General features: G+C 42.1%; 1 protein-coding gene across 3 annotated transcripts in view; it reads right to left on the bottom strand.

Annotated features, from left to right (window-relative positions):
- Positions 1–11,101: 11,101 nt before the first annotated feature.
- Positions 11,102–12,447, bottom strand: part of ntn2 (netrin 2) — a 21,640-nt gene continuing 20,294 nt past the window's right edge. For all 3 annotated transcript variants that reach the window (XM_046848413.1, XM_046848412.1, XM_046848411.1), the window contains one exon: positions 11,102–12,447. This exon is cut by the window's right edge and continues 1,193 nt beyond it. The gene's annotated coding sequence lies outside the window, so the exon portion shown is untranslated.

Raw genomic sequence — 12,447 nt, 5'->3', positions numbered from 1 at the left:
AAAACAAGTAAGGAGACAAAACCCTGATCAGAGGCCAATAACAGGTCATTTACCACCTTAACTAGCGCCGTCTCTGTGCTATGATGAGGCCGAAATCCTGACTGATACATTTCAAAATGTTATTCATAAGCAGATGTGAGCATAACTGCTGTGCTACAACCTTTTCTAAAATTTTGGATATAAAGGGGAGATTTGATATCGGTCTGTAGTTGGACAACTGACATGGGTCAAGGTCAGGTTTCTTAATAAGGGGGTGGATAACTGCCAGTTTGAAGGATTTCGGTACATAACCAGTGCTAATGGAAGAGTTAATTATTTTTAAAACAGGTTTGATTACCTCTGGAGCTATCTGTTTAAAGAAACTAGTAGGCAAGGGATCGAGAATACAGGTTGATGATTTTGATGAGGAGATTAATGAAATTAAGTCACTCTCATGAATAGTAGTGAAGCTTTGTAATTGATTGTCTGCTATAATGACACTGCTGTCTACAGGGTTACTTGTAAAATAATTTGGATTTATATTAACCGCCTGGATTTCTTGCCTGATGTTTTCAATTTTATTATTAAAAAAGTTCATGAAATCATTACTACCTATTGATGGTGTGCATGTTAGTGCAGTGCTTTTATTCCTGTTAATTTTGCTACCGTGCTGAATAAAAATCTAGGATTATGCTTGTTATTTTCTATGAGGGTGGAGAAATATGCTGATCTGGCAGCACTAAGAGATTTTCTATAATTTAGGAGGCTCTCCTTCCATGCTATTTGAAATACTGTTAATTTTGTTTGACGCCATTTACGCTCTAGTTTTCGAGTGTTCTGTTTTAAGGTGCGTATGATCATTATACCACTGTGCTAATTTTTCTCCCTGATCATTTTGGTCTTAAGGGGAGCTACATCATCTAGAGTGTAACGTAACGTTGTTTCTAGATGTTCAGTGGCCCAGTCGAGCTCTGCGGGGTCTGACGGAGATCTATCTAATATCGTAATATCGGGAAGATAATTAATAAACGCGCTGCTGTAGCTGACGTGAAAGTACGCTTAACACGGTAACGTGGTGAGGTAGAAATGCAATGACTAAGGCAAATTTTAAACGAGATTAGATAATGGTCTGAAATAGCTTCAGACTGTGGAATTATGACTAAGTTTTTTATTTTTAATCCAAATGTTAACAACAAGTCGAGTGTGTCCACCACTATGAGTGGGTCCTATAACATTCTGATTAATTCCGACTGAATCTAGAATGGACACAACTGCTGCTCTTAAGGAGTCTTCCTGATTATCAAAATGAATATTAAAGTCTCCAACAATTAATGCTTTGTCTAAAGAAGTAGCTAGATTTGTAATGAAATCTGCAAATTCTATCAGAAAATCAGAGTAGGGCCCTGGGGTCTATAAATAATAATTAGTGGAATTAACTGACTTGACCTGCTTTCAGACACTGAATATTTTATGTTGGTGTAGAGAACTTCAAATGTTTTACATTTGTGTTTAGTCTTTTGTGTGACGTTTAGATTATTATTATAAATAGCTGCTACTCCGCCTCCTCTGCCATTTAGACGGGGTTGGTGTATGTAACTATACCCAGGAGGACTCGCCTCATTTAATGCTACATATTCATTCGATTTAATCCACGTTTCTGTCAAACACATTATATTAAACTCCTGGTCGGTAATAATTTCGTTTATAGTCAGCGCTTTTGGCGTGAGAGATCTAATATTCAACAATCCTATTTTTAGATCAGAGGTGCTGGCTGTGCGTTCAGTCCTATTTAATTTAATGTTAATCAGGTTACTTAAACAGACTTTCTGATAATTCCTATATTTTGGTTTTGCTCGGGGGACAGACACAGTCTCAATATGGTGGATCCTGAGTGACGACTCTGTGCAGCTAGCAGACGGTCGGTTTAGCCTGTCTGTCTGCTCCCTGGCCTTGGCTCTAGACAGTCACTTGTTAACTAGTGCTGTTCTGAGACTATGACCTATACTACAAGAAATGAGAGCAGCACCTTCCCGGGTGGGATGGACACCGTCCCGCCCTAACAGGCCAGCCTTGCCCTCAAAAATGCTCCAATTATTAATGAAGCCCACATTGTTTTTGGAGCACCACTCGGACATCCAGCAGTTCAGCGACCATAACCTGCTGTAGGCTACATCGCCACGTCGCATTGGGATGGGGCCAGAGCATACTACAGCATCGGACATTGCCTTCGCTAATTTACACACCTCTATAATATTACTCTTAGTAACCTCTGACTGTCGGCGTATATCATTAGCTCCTGTGTGAAAAACTATCTTAGAGAACCTGTGCTTTCCTAAGAATCTAAGCTGACCTGCTATGTCCGCGCCCTGGCTCCCGGTATACACATAACCTGTGCTGCTGGTGCCCCTAAAGGTCTAGCTAGTTTCACGTGCCTCAGAATGGAGTCTCCTAAAACCAGAGCTCTTTCAGGTTTCTCAGCGGGTGCTTCACTGAGGAGAGCAAACCTGTTGGACACGCCAAGCGGAGAGGAATGGTGCTCCGTGGGCGAGCCTTAGCGTTAGCTTTGGCTTTGCGAGTATGCCGCCGAGTCGTCACCCATTCGCCCGCTGCGAGGGCTCTAATGCCGGAGTCGGGGAATAGTACCTTCACCTAGGGCATCCAGACTTTCCCTGCAGAACTTGGACTGCTCTCACACTCACTACTTCTCTCTAGACTCTGGATGCGCTCCTCTAATGCTAAGATCTTCTCCGTCAAAGAGCAAACTAGCTTACACTTCTCACAGATAAAATTATCGCTAACAACGGAGAAAGACTGACTAAACATGTCACACTTCACACACTGAGTGAACTGGATGTTCGCCATAATAGAGAAATTACGTACCTTAATGTGATTACTGTAGTGTGTGTTTGTAGTTCTGGTGAATGTCCTTCACTCACTGCTTTCAAACCCTCAGACAGGGAAAAAAGCGCTCTTCCGACAGCAAAAATAGTCGAGACGGAGCCAACGGAAAGTGAAGGATGCAGGAAATCAAAACGATATTTTGATATTTTAAAGCGAAAAAAGTGAGAAAAAACGAACTATACAAAATTTAAAACGCCGAAACAAACACAATTCCCGGTGAGCAGTTCAACAACAGGAAACCGGAACTGACGTCAAAGCTCTCAAAGTTTAGTGTGGGAGTGGTAGTTCAGTGTGGAAACCATTGTTTAGTGTGGGAGTGGTAGTTCAATGTGGAAGTGGTAGTTAAGTGTGGAAGCTATGGTTTAGTGTGAGAGCACTAGTTCGATGTGGAAGCGGTAGTTCAGTGTGGGAGCCATGGTTCACAGATGGAGCCATAGTTCGGTTTTGGAATGGTAGTTCACCGTGGAAGCAGTAGTTGGGTGTGGGATCGGTAGTTTGGTGTGGGAGCCATGGTTTCATGTGGTTGCAGTAGTTTGGTGTGAGAGCAATGGTTCAGAGTGGGAGTGGTAGTTCAGTGAGGGATTAGTATTTTGATGTGGGAGCGGTAGTTTATTGTGGCAGCCATGGTTAAGTGTGGAAGCAGTAGTTCGGTGTGAAATCAGTAGTTTGGTGTGGGGGCCATGGTTCAGTGTGCGAGCATTAGTTCAGTGTGGGAGCCATGGTTTGGTGTGTGAGCCATGGTTTGGTTTTAGAATTGTAGTTCGGTGTGGGATCAATAGTCTGGTGTGGGAGCGGTAGTTCGGTGTGGGAGCGGTAGTTCAGTGTGGAGCTTGGTGTTGATTTTTTTAGAATAGAGCCAAAATTTGGTGTGGGACCGGTGGCTTGGCATGGAAGCGGTAGTTTGGGAGTGGTAGTTTGGTGTAAAAGTTCAGGATAGGAGCAGTAATTTGGTGGGGTAGTGGTTGTTCAGCATGGGAGTGGTGGTGCCACTGGGAGCAGTAGTTTGGTGTGTGAGTTTTTGCTTATCGATACTCAACCCAAACGCTCCCCTCTCACACAACCCACACTTGGAGGTTCAAGGCCCAACACTGGTAAGCTCTCAGAAGGCCTTCAACCCTATCTGCTCCAGAGGGGCACATCATGGCAGACCCTGCACAGTGAACCAAGTTTTCTAACATGCCAGATTGGGACATGCCCATGCACAGTAATAGGATTCTACTGCACTTAATGTATATGTGCCAAATGTTGTTAATGGACATGTGGTTTGGGACACACCCACAGTAGATCTGTGTAGTAAGTATTTTAAGTTTAAGTTTATTTTTATAGCACATTTTACAGTGGACATTGTCTCAAAGGAGAATTATGGTTTGGGACATGGGCATTACACATTGTGTAATGATGACAGTTATGTGGTATTAGTATCTGTTCCATCTCACAAGCACTTGATGACTGTTGTCATTTTTAGTAACTGTTAAGTGACTGCAACCTGGAAACTAAATGGAAAGTAATTCTGTGTGTGTGTGTGTGTGTGTGTGTGTGTGTGTGTGTGTTTTAATTAATCTGCTCCTCAGGACTGGGTTTGATTGAGTTGTGTTGAAATAAAGGATGAGGCGTTCACTTTAACGTATGTAACCTGAACCCCGAGGCCGAGAGAGGAGCAGTGTGAGATTATAAACACTGCACTGACCCCTGAATTCACAGCATGGCTGTGTTCCAAACCCAGAGACCTGAAGCAAAGACCTGTGCATACAGGAAATTCCTTCAACCCCCCTCCCCTCACACACACCTTAACTTTTTCACTTTACATTTTGCAGCAAGTTTAACTTTGAATTTCTGATCCACTTTAGCACATGAAATTACTGTTAAGTAAATAATCTGTTTATTAGTAGACTGGTAAGGACAGTAACAGGAAAAGAAAGTGATTTTCCTGGGAATTCTCTGCATCCCTGCTCATCAGATCACTCAGTAAAGTCAGTGTGAAGTCTAACTCCAAATCATTCTGCACTTCAGGTCTGCATCAGGTTCTGCAAATTATTATTATTTTTTTGTTAACTCGTTTCCTTACATCTTCCCTGCCTGAATGATGGAGGCCGCTGTGCTCTTGGGAATCTTCAGTGCAGCAGATATGTTTGTGTAGTGCTGCAGGCTATGTGCAGGTCCTGACTAGACATAGTGATGGAATATTTATCACATGACCTCATCTGGGAATTATGTTAATTGGGTTTCTGATTAGTAAAAAAAAAAAAAAAAAAAAGATTTATTCTATCCATCACACATTCCTCATCCTAATCATCCTCCATCAGTGAAGGCTTTCGCTCTTTCTACCTAGTTTTCTGTGTCTAAAACATGAGGGAAAACAAGTTTTGTCTTTCATTCCTGTAATTCTGACATCATTTGAATGTAATAATATAAAAACTATTCCTGATTGTATCATATATCAATAGAAACATGGTCAGGAGATGAGAGTGTTTTAAATCTGCCTGATGGAACAGACCAGGCCTGGGATCGAGTCCAGTCACATGGGCTTTGATTATTATTCCTCTATATTGCCTGCATAGGTCCATGGTGTAACATACACAAAACCCACCCAAAGTGCACATACACAGTGGAGTGAGACGAGTTCAGGACAGAAACCCACTGCATCAGTCACTACCTGGATTTACAGGAAAACCCCACCCATGTTGTACCACAGAGGTGTTCTGTGAGGAAACCACCATACTAGCATCATTCCTGGACTTCCCATGTTTCGGATTATACCCGTTTTCCGGTTCGTGCTTCTACCTAAGCTTCTGTCTGTGTACTACAGCAGATAAAACCTACTGACTGTATTCTGTTCTCCAAATCTTGTTCCGAGCGTGACACGTTCAGGTTTGAAAACTATCAGCGTTTAGAGTGTGAACACCCTGGATTCTAGAGCTGCTTTAAAACTGGGTGTGTAAACAGTGATGATCCGAAAGTGTGTGTGTGTGTGTGTGTGTGTGTGTGTGTGTGTGTGTGTGTGTGTTTATATTAAGCTTTTTGCCAGAATATGCACAATAAAGTCAATAAATGAAACCACCTGAGAAAACACACACACATTTACTCCAGAGAGATACTGTGGAGTTCTACAGTATTAGATTGCACTCTTTGAGGGCATTGCCAGGACTGCTGTTGCCTTGCTGATTGAGAAGAGCTAATAATTGTTCTCAGGTCCAGCCTCTTCTTGCGCTGCTCTAATAGCCTCTAGAGACCATGACTCCTAGGTTCAACAAGGATGGTTCCACTTCACAATACTGCCATTTTGCTTCTCTTGTGGCCAAGGGGAAGAAGACTGTTTGTGGGCAGCTGGTTGGAGCCTAGCTCTGGTGGGGGATGGGTTGTTGAAACACCACTGTTTGTATCACTGCCCAAACCTTATCAATGATGATTTGATTAACAACATTAATAAAAAAAACTATTTTATGTTTTGCATTTTTTCCCTCTAACTGTAATGGAATTAACCCGAACCGTGATTTAAAAACCGAGGGAGGTACCAAGCCGAGCCATGACTTGTGTGTGTACCGATACACCCCTAATATATAATAATGAGAGAGATGCATTTGTGCTGCATGTGGGGTTCAACCAGAAGTTTCAAATAAACACTATTAATGTAGAAAACATTTAATGATTCAAATGTACTGTTTTTCCACGAAACAACTAACTATTCTTCAGCATTCTGATTTAAAAGTGTGTGTGTGTGTGTGTGTGTGTGTGTGTGTGTGTGTCCATCAGTAAGATGTAATTGAGTGATCAGTGAATATCTGTTTCTGTTCTGCACACCTGCAGCATGCATCCCTGAATTCCATGGTCCTGGAGCCAGGTGGCAGTGTGTGTGTGTGTGTGTGTGTGTGTGTGTGTGTGTGTGTGTGTGTGTGTGTGTGTGTGTGTGTGGTTGTAGATACATGTAAATCTTTAAAGCTGCATGGGTTCTCTAACGTTCTCTGTACTTCTGTTTAAAATAAATTCTGAAGGTTTTTCTGGTATGAATTTTTATGTCACAAAACAAACAGATGAGTAGAGTTGAGTGCTTTTTCTTCTTAATGAACAAATAGCTCTTACAGACCCTAGAGGTGTGTTTGGGGTCATTGTTCTGTTGGAGAACATGATGGCTGCATGTCACTCCAGCATGTAGTGGTCACCATGCTGGCTAAGTGTGTCCTCAATTTAGATGAATTAACCAACAGTGTCACCAGCAAAGTATCTCCACACCATCACGCCTCCTCCTCCATGCTTCACAGTGGAAACTACACATTCAGGAGAAGGGCCTTAGTAAGAGAGGTGACCAAGGACCTGATGATAACTCTGACTAAGCCATGGATATCCTGTGTGGAGAAGGACAACCATCACTAGAACCCTCCACTGATCTGGGATTTATAGCAGAGTGGCTGGACTGAAGCCTCACCATAGTGAAAAACCTGATGGAGCCCACTGAAGGACTTTCAGACTGTGTAGAACAAGATTCTCTGGTCTGATGAAACCTGGATTGAACTGTTTGGCTTCATTCTAAATGTCATGTTTGGAGGAAACCAGGCGCTGCTCATCACCTGCACAAAACCATGCCAACTGTGAAGCATGGTGGTGGCAGCATCATGCTGTGGGGGTGTTTTTCTGCAGCAGGGACTGGGAGACTGGTCAGAAATGAGAAAAAGCTGAATGGAGTAAAGTACAAAAATCTTCTCAATAAAAACCTGTTCCACAGCACTCAGGACCTCAGACTGGGCTGAAGGTTCATCTTCCAACATGAAAATGACCCTAAACACAAAGTCAGGACAATAAGTTATAAATAAATAGTTACACATTTCTCTGAAATCCAGCACGATCCTGCTGTGTGTTCAAAAGGAGATGAGACTCTGTTCTACTGAAAATAAAATCAGAAAAGACTCTTCTGCATTGTTAATGTTTACGTACAGGTAGACTCCTTATCCCTGCCAGTTTCTTCATCAACTACACACACACACACACACACACACACACACACACACACACACACACACACATGCTTCTCATCAAAAACACACAAACACACACATGCTTCTCATTACTCACCATCTGCTTCCACCAACATGACAGAAGGTTACTAAAAGCACACCTTAAAGCCTCATGGGAAACAATGCACACACACACACACACACACACACACACATGCTTCTCATCAAAACACACAAACACACACATGCTTCTCATTACTCACCATCTGCTTCCACCAACATGACAGAAGGTTACTAAAAGCACACCTTAAAGCCTCATGGGGAAACAATGCACGCACACACACACACACACACACTCACAAAATTAAATGCAGATACAGAAAACACCCTAAATACACATATAATTAGACTTTGAGTTATAAGGTACAGGTTCACTTTTCATTATTGACAACACCTGAAATATCTTCCTCCATTCAGTTCATACACACACACACACACACACACACACACACACACACACACACACACAGTTATTACTCACACAGAGACACATGGCCATTGTTAAAAACAACCTACAAATTAAACTGAATTGATGATCGCCTTTCTCAGGCAGAGTATCTGATAGATGTTCCTCGATGTTCCTCAGATTGCTGCCTATGACCTGCTCTACTCCCATAATTCTCTGGGCTTTAAAATTTGTCAAAAAAGACAGTAATCCAGCCACTCATTATACTCTTAGTAGTCCAGGGGTAGAGGTTCATGAGGATGTTTGGAGGCACATGGTATCATCCACAGAGCTGTTTGTCTGACATGTAAAGTGTAGCAGCTTAAGTGTGGCAGTACTGAAGATACTGTATGTGAGATGTAGAAATGTTGTGTAGGAAGCATCTCATCATCACTGAAGTCAGTGAGAGAAGCCAGTAGTCATTGAAGCATGTGACTTGTCTTTGGGTACTGGAACAATGGTGGGAATCACTGACAGCCTCAGGAAGAGGATAAAGTTGTCTGTAAAAACCTTTGCCATCTGGACACCATTTTCTTTGATAACACAGCAATGGATTCCTTCAGCTGCTTGTGCTTTGTAAGGGGTTTACTGTTCTGAAGGCCTTGATCCTATCTAACAGAACAAGTGTGTAGTTGCCTTGTACAGAACAAGTTTAGCAGCAGGAGAGAGAATGTTTGCTTTAAATTAAAGGCATTCTGGCACTTTCTATCTCACAGTTCCTCCTTCTATAACTCACTTTGTAGGTGGAAACTCATGAGGTACTGTAAGAACCCTGGTAGTTTAACCCCACACATCTCTTGGTTTGAAATGGACATCAAGTTAACCGGGGATTTTCGAGCTTGGAAATGACCTCACTGTGGGGAGCCTTGATGAGGTTATGGTAGAGGCACAAAAAAACCTCACTGGAAATTTCTCCTTTTCAAACTGGCAAACTTTGATCTCTGAGAAGTGGATTTCACAAGGGCCTGGGCGTATTGTGCTGCACCTTTTAGGTTTATCCCAGTCCCACTTACTCCAACTTTGGAACTATGTATTTGAAATGTATCATCTTTATCTGTTTATTCAACTTAAGAGTCAACTTCACCAACTTGCTGTGAGACCTGAAAGGGGTCTTAACCTTCACTATACTTTAATCTCTTTTATCCGTCTAGGACACATTTGTGGCATTTGGCAGATGCCCTTACACAGAGTAAATTCCTTTAAAACAACTGAGCAGCTATGGGTTAATAACCTCGTTCAAGAGCAAAGGAGTGGCAACTTGGTGTGGCTGTGATTTGAAAACACAACCTTTGGGCATTTGGATGCAAAGTCCAATGCTTTAACCACTAAGCTACAATCTCCCCAATATACCATATTCCCAATACTTTAATGATTGGCTCCAGTGGATACTCAGGAACCTCCCATGTGTACACAGCTTACTTTCAACAATCCTCCGTTGTCCACACAGTACTAGGGTTTGATTGATTGTAGTTTTTTTCCACACTGAGTCCACCAAGACTTGTGAGTTTTCCCTTGTGAAGTTATTGTCATGCAGGATGTTCCTGCTTGATATAGATCTAGATCAGTCAGGTGATCCTCCGCTAGTTTTTGGTTTTTAATACACATACAAAAGACTAGAATCACTGCCGTTGTTCATATTAAAAGAAATAAATAATGTATGATTATAGTGCAGGTTAAGTAGAATCTCATGTTCCATCTGGTAGGGGCTAATGATTCACCTGAGGATCTCACTAAGCAGTTTCCATTGTGCAATCTAGTACCATTTTCTGGTTTAGCAGCACTGTAGGACCCTGGGCATATGAAGGTAGAAAAGAAGATCTTGGAGACAGACAGCTTTCTTCTACTGTTTATATTTTACCCTGATTTCAAAAATCTAAACATGAACAAATCAACCGGGAAATGAGCCATCACTAGCTTGTGACTTTTCATTTTCTAGTTTTTGACCACATTCAAGTTCAAGCTTATGCTGTATTTGTAGACTGGCAGGAATGAGACATAGGTGGGAATCATCACGTTACCTGTAGTTTTGACCCGCCTCCTCTCTTGGCCACACCCTCACCACCACAACAATTTATATTTCTTCTTGTTGAGCTTCTAGACATTTCATTCCTGTGCATTTACACTTAATGTTAATATAATTAGCGCCTATGGTCCTTAAATCAGCTGCAAACATCAGTTTCATACTCTCTTGTCCTGCTCCAGCTCAAAGCACTAACACTGGAGACTCCTTCTCCACAAACATCTCCTTACAGACAACACCACCAGAATAACACACATCATATTACAATTGGAGATCTAAGTGTAGTGCACTCCTGGAGCCCTCACTGGTGTTAGAGAGAATGAATGAACATCTCCTGACCATTCATGATCCAGATCTCCGCAGTGTTGTGATATAAATCTCTGAGTTCTGATCTCACACTTAAAACCCATCAGAGACAGTGAGCAGCCATGCAGGGTAGAGCTGCCCGTGCTCCTGAGGCTACAGGCACCTCTACTGGTGCGTGATGTGAACTATTATCAGGGCTGAAATACTCCGGAGGTGTGTGTGTGTGTGTGTGTGTGTGTGTGTGTGTGTGTGTAGGGGGCAAAGGTGTAGTGTGGAATTTGTATTAAATTCAGGCACCAAATTGTTTCCAGTCCTCTCTAAAACCACTTTGCAAACACACTTTTTCTCTCTGTCTCTCTCTCACACACACACACACACACACACACAGACACACACACACACACACACACACACACACACACAATAATTGAAGAAACACAGGTCTTTAACTAATAATTTATTGTGGCGTAGATTAAACAGTCAGTGGTCATGGCAGTTAAAACTGTGCGTGATGGAAGTGTGTCACTTCACACACACACACACACACACACACACGCTCTCTCTCTCTGGCCATGTCCACACTAATAAGTTTGTGTGAAAACACATATTTTTCTCTATTTTGTCAGCGTGGACTCTGAAGATGGAGGCTTTCGAAAACAATGACGTGTTTTTAGTCACATGACGCAGTTCAGCCAAGATGGTGGAGGACATGGTACAGTAATTTGTTGTTGTGAGTTTTGTGAGCTCGTCTGTTCTGTGGGGGGGCAAAGCAGCGTCATCAGCAGGATTCTGGTCTTGAAATTGGATATAACTGGTTGATATTCTAACTCACTTTCACAAACTCTTTCCTTTCCTCCGAGACGTTTCAAAGAGCCGGAGAGTAAATAAATGCGGAGGGGAAAAGACGCGGGTCGAAGCCTTTTACGTTTTGGAAAAGTTTGAAAACAATAGTGTGGACGTGGAGTGTTTTTAGACTAAAATGCCAGATTTATCCAGATTAGTGTAGACATAGCCTTAGACACACACACACACACACACACACACACACAGCAACACTTTCTCTCCAGTCAGTTGATAATAAATGCAGCTCAGTACGTGAGTTTCTGTACAATGCCAGTGCAGGGGGACGAATGCGGACGCAGAGCAATCCAATCATAACGTAGCTCTGGTTCTTCAGGGCTGGAGTAATGCAAAAACACTTAACAGAGCTGTTCATGATCTGGAGTTGTGTGTATGTGTGTGTGTGTGTGTTCCTGCTGCAGGTTCCTTTTTTGGAGTTTACTATGGGACAAGGGAAATCCAGATCCAACTATAACTGCAAAAACCTGCTGAAAAAATGCTGAACATCTACAAGCATTTGAGAACCCAAATGAACATGATTCTAGAGCTGGACAATATTATCTTCAACAATATAGCTGATGTGTTCTAGAACTCTCGGTTAATTCTGAAAAGGGTTTTTGAAGCGTTCTAGAATCCTGCATGTTTATTAAAAGTCCAGATACTGGTAAAAGCTCGATGGTACGGTAGAGCCCAACTCATGTTCCAAAGACATTGTACAATTAGATGCCATTCAGATGATCCAGACCCCTGACAAAAGTGTCCTAGACCTCTCTCTCTCTACTGACTTTTAAAAAGTGTTCTAGACCCCCAGTGACCTTTGACAGGTAGTTCTGTAACAGTGTTGGAGAACTTGAACTTGGTCTATGTTCAAAAAAGTTCTAAAGCTGCAATTTTAGCACTCAGGTAATTATTGAAATACTTTCATAGGATTAAGCCCTGATCTGAAAGTG

This window comes from Silurus meridionalis, chromosome 4 (genome assembly GCF_014805685.1).
Source record: "Silurus meridionalis isolate SWU-2019-XX chromosome 4, ASM1480568v1, whole genome shotgun sequence".
NCBI lineage: Eukaryota > Metazoa > Chordata > Actinopteri > Siluriformes > Siluridae > Silurus > Silurus meridionalis.
Note: the sequence above shows the minus strand (reverse complement) of the source record. Positions and strands in the feature narration are given on the sequence as shown.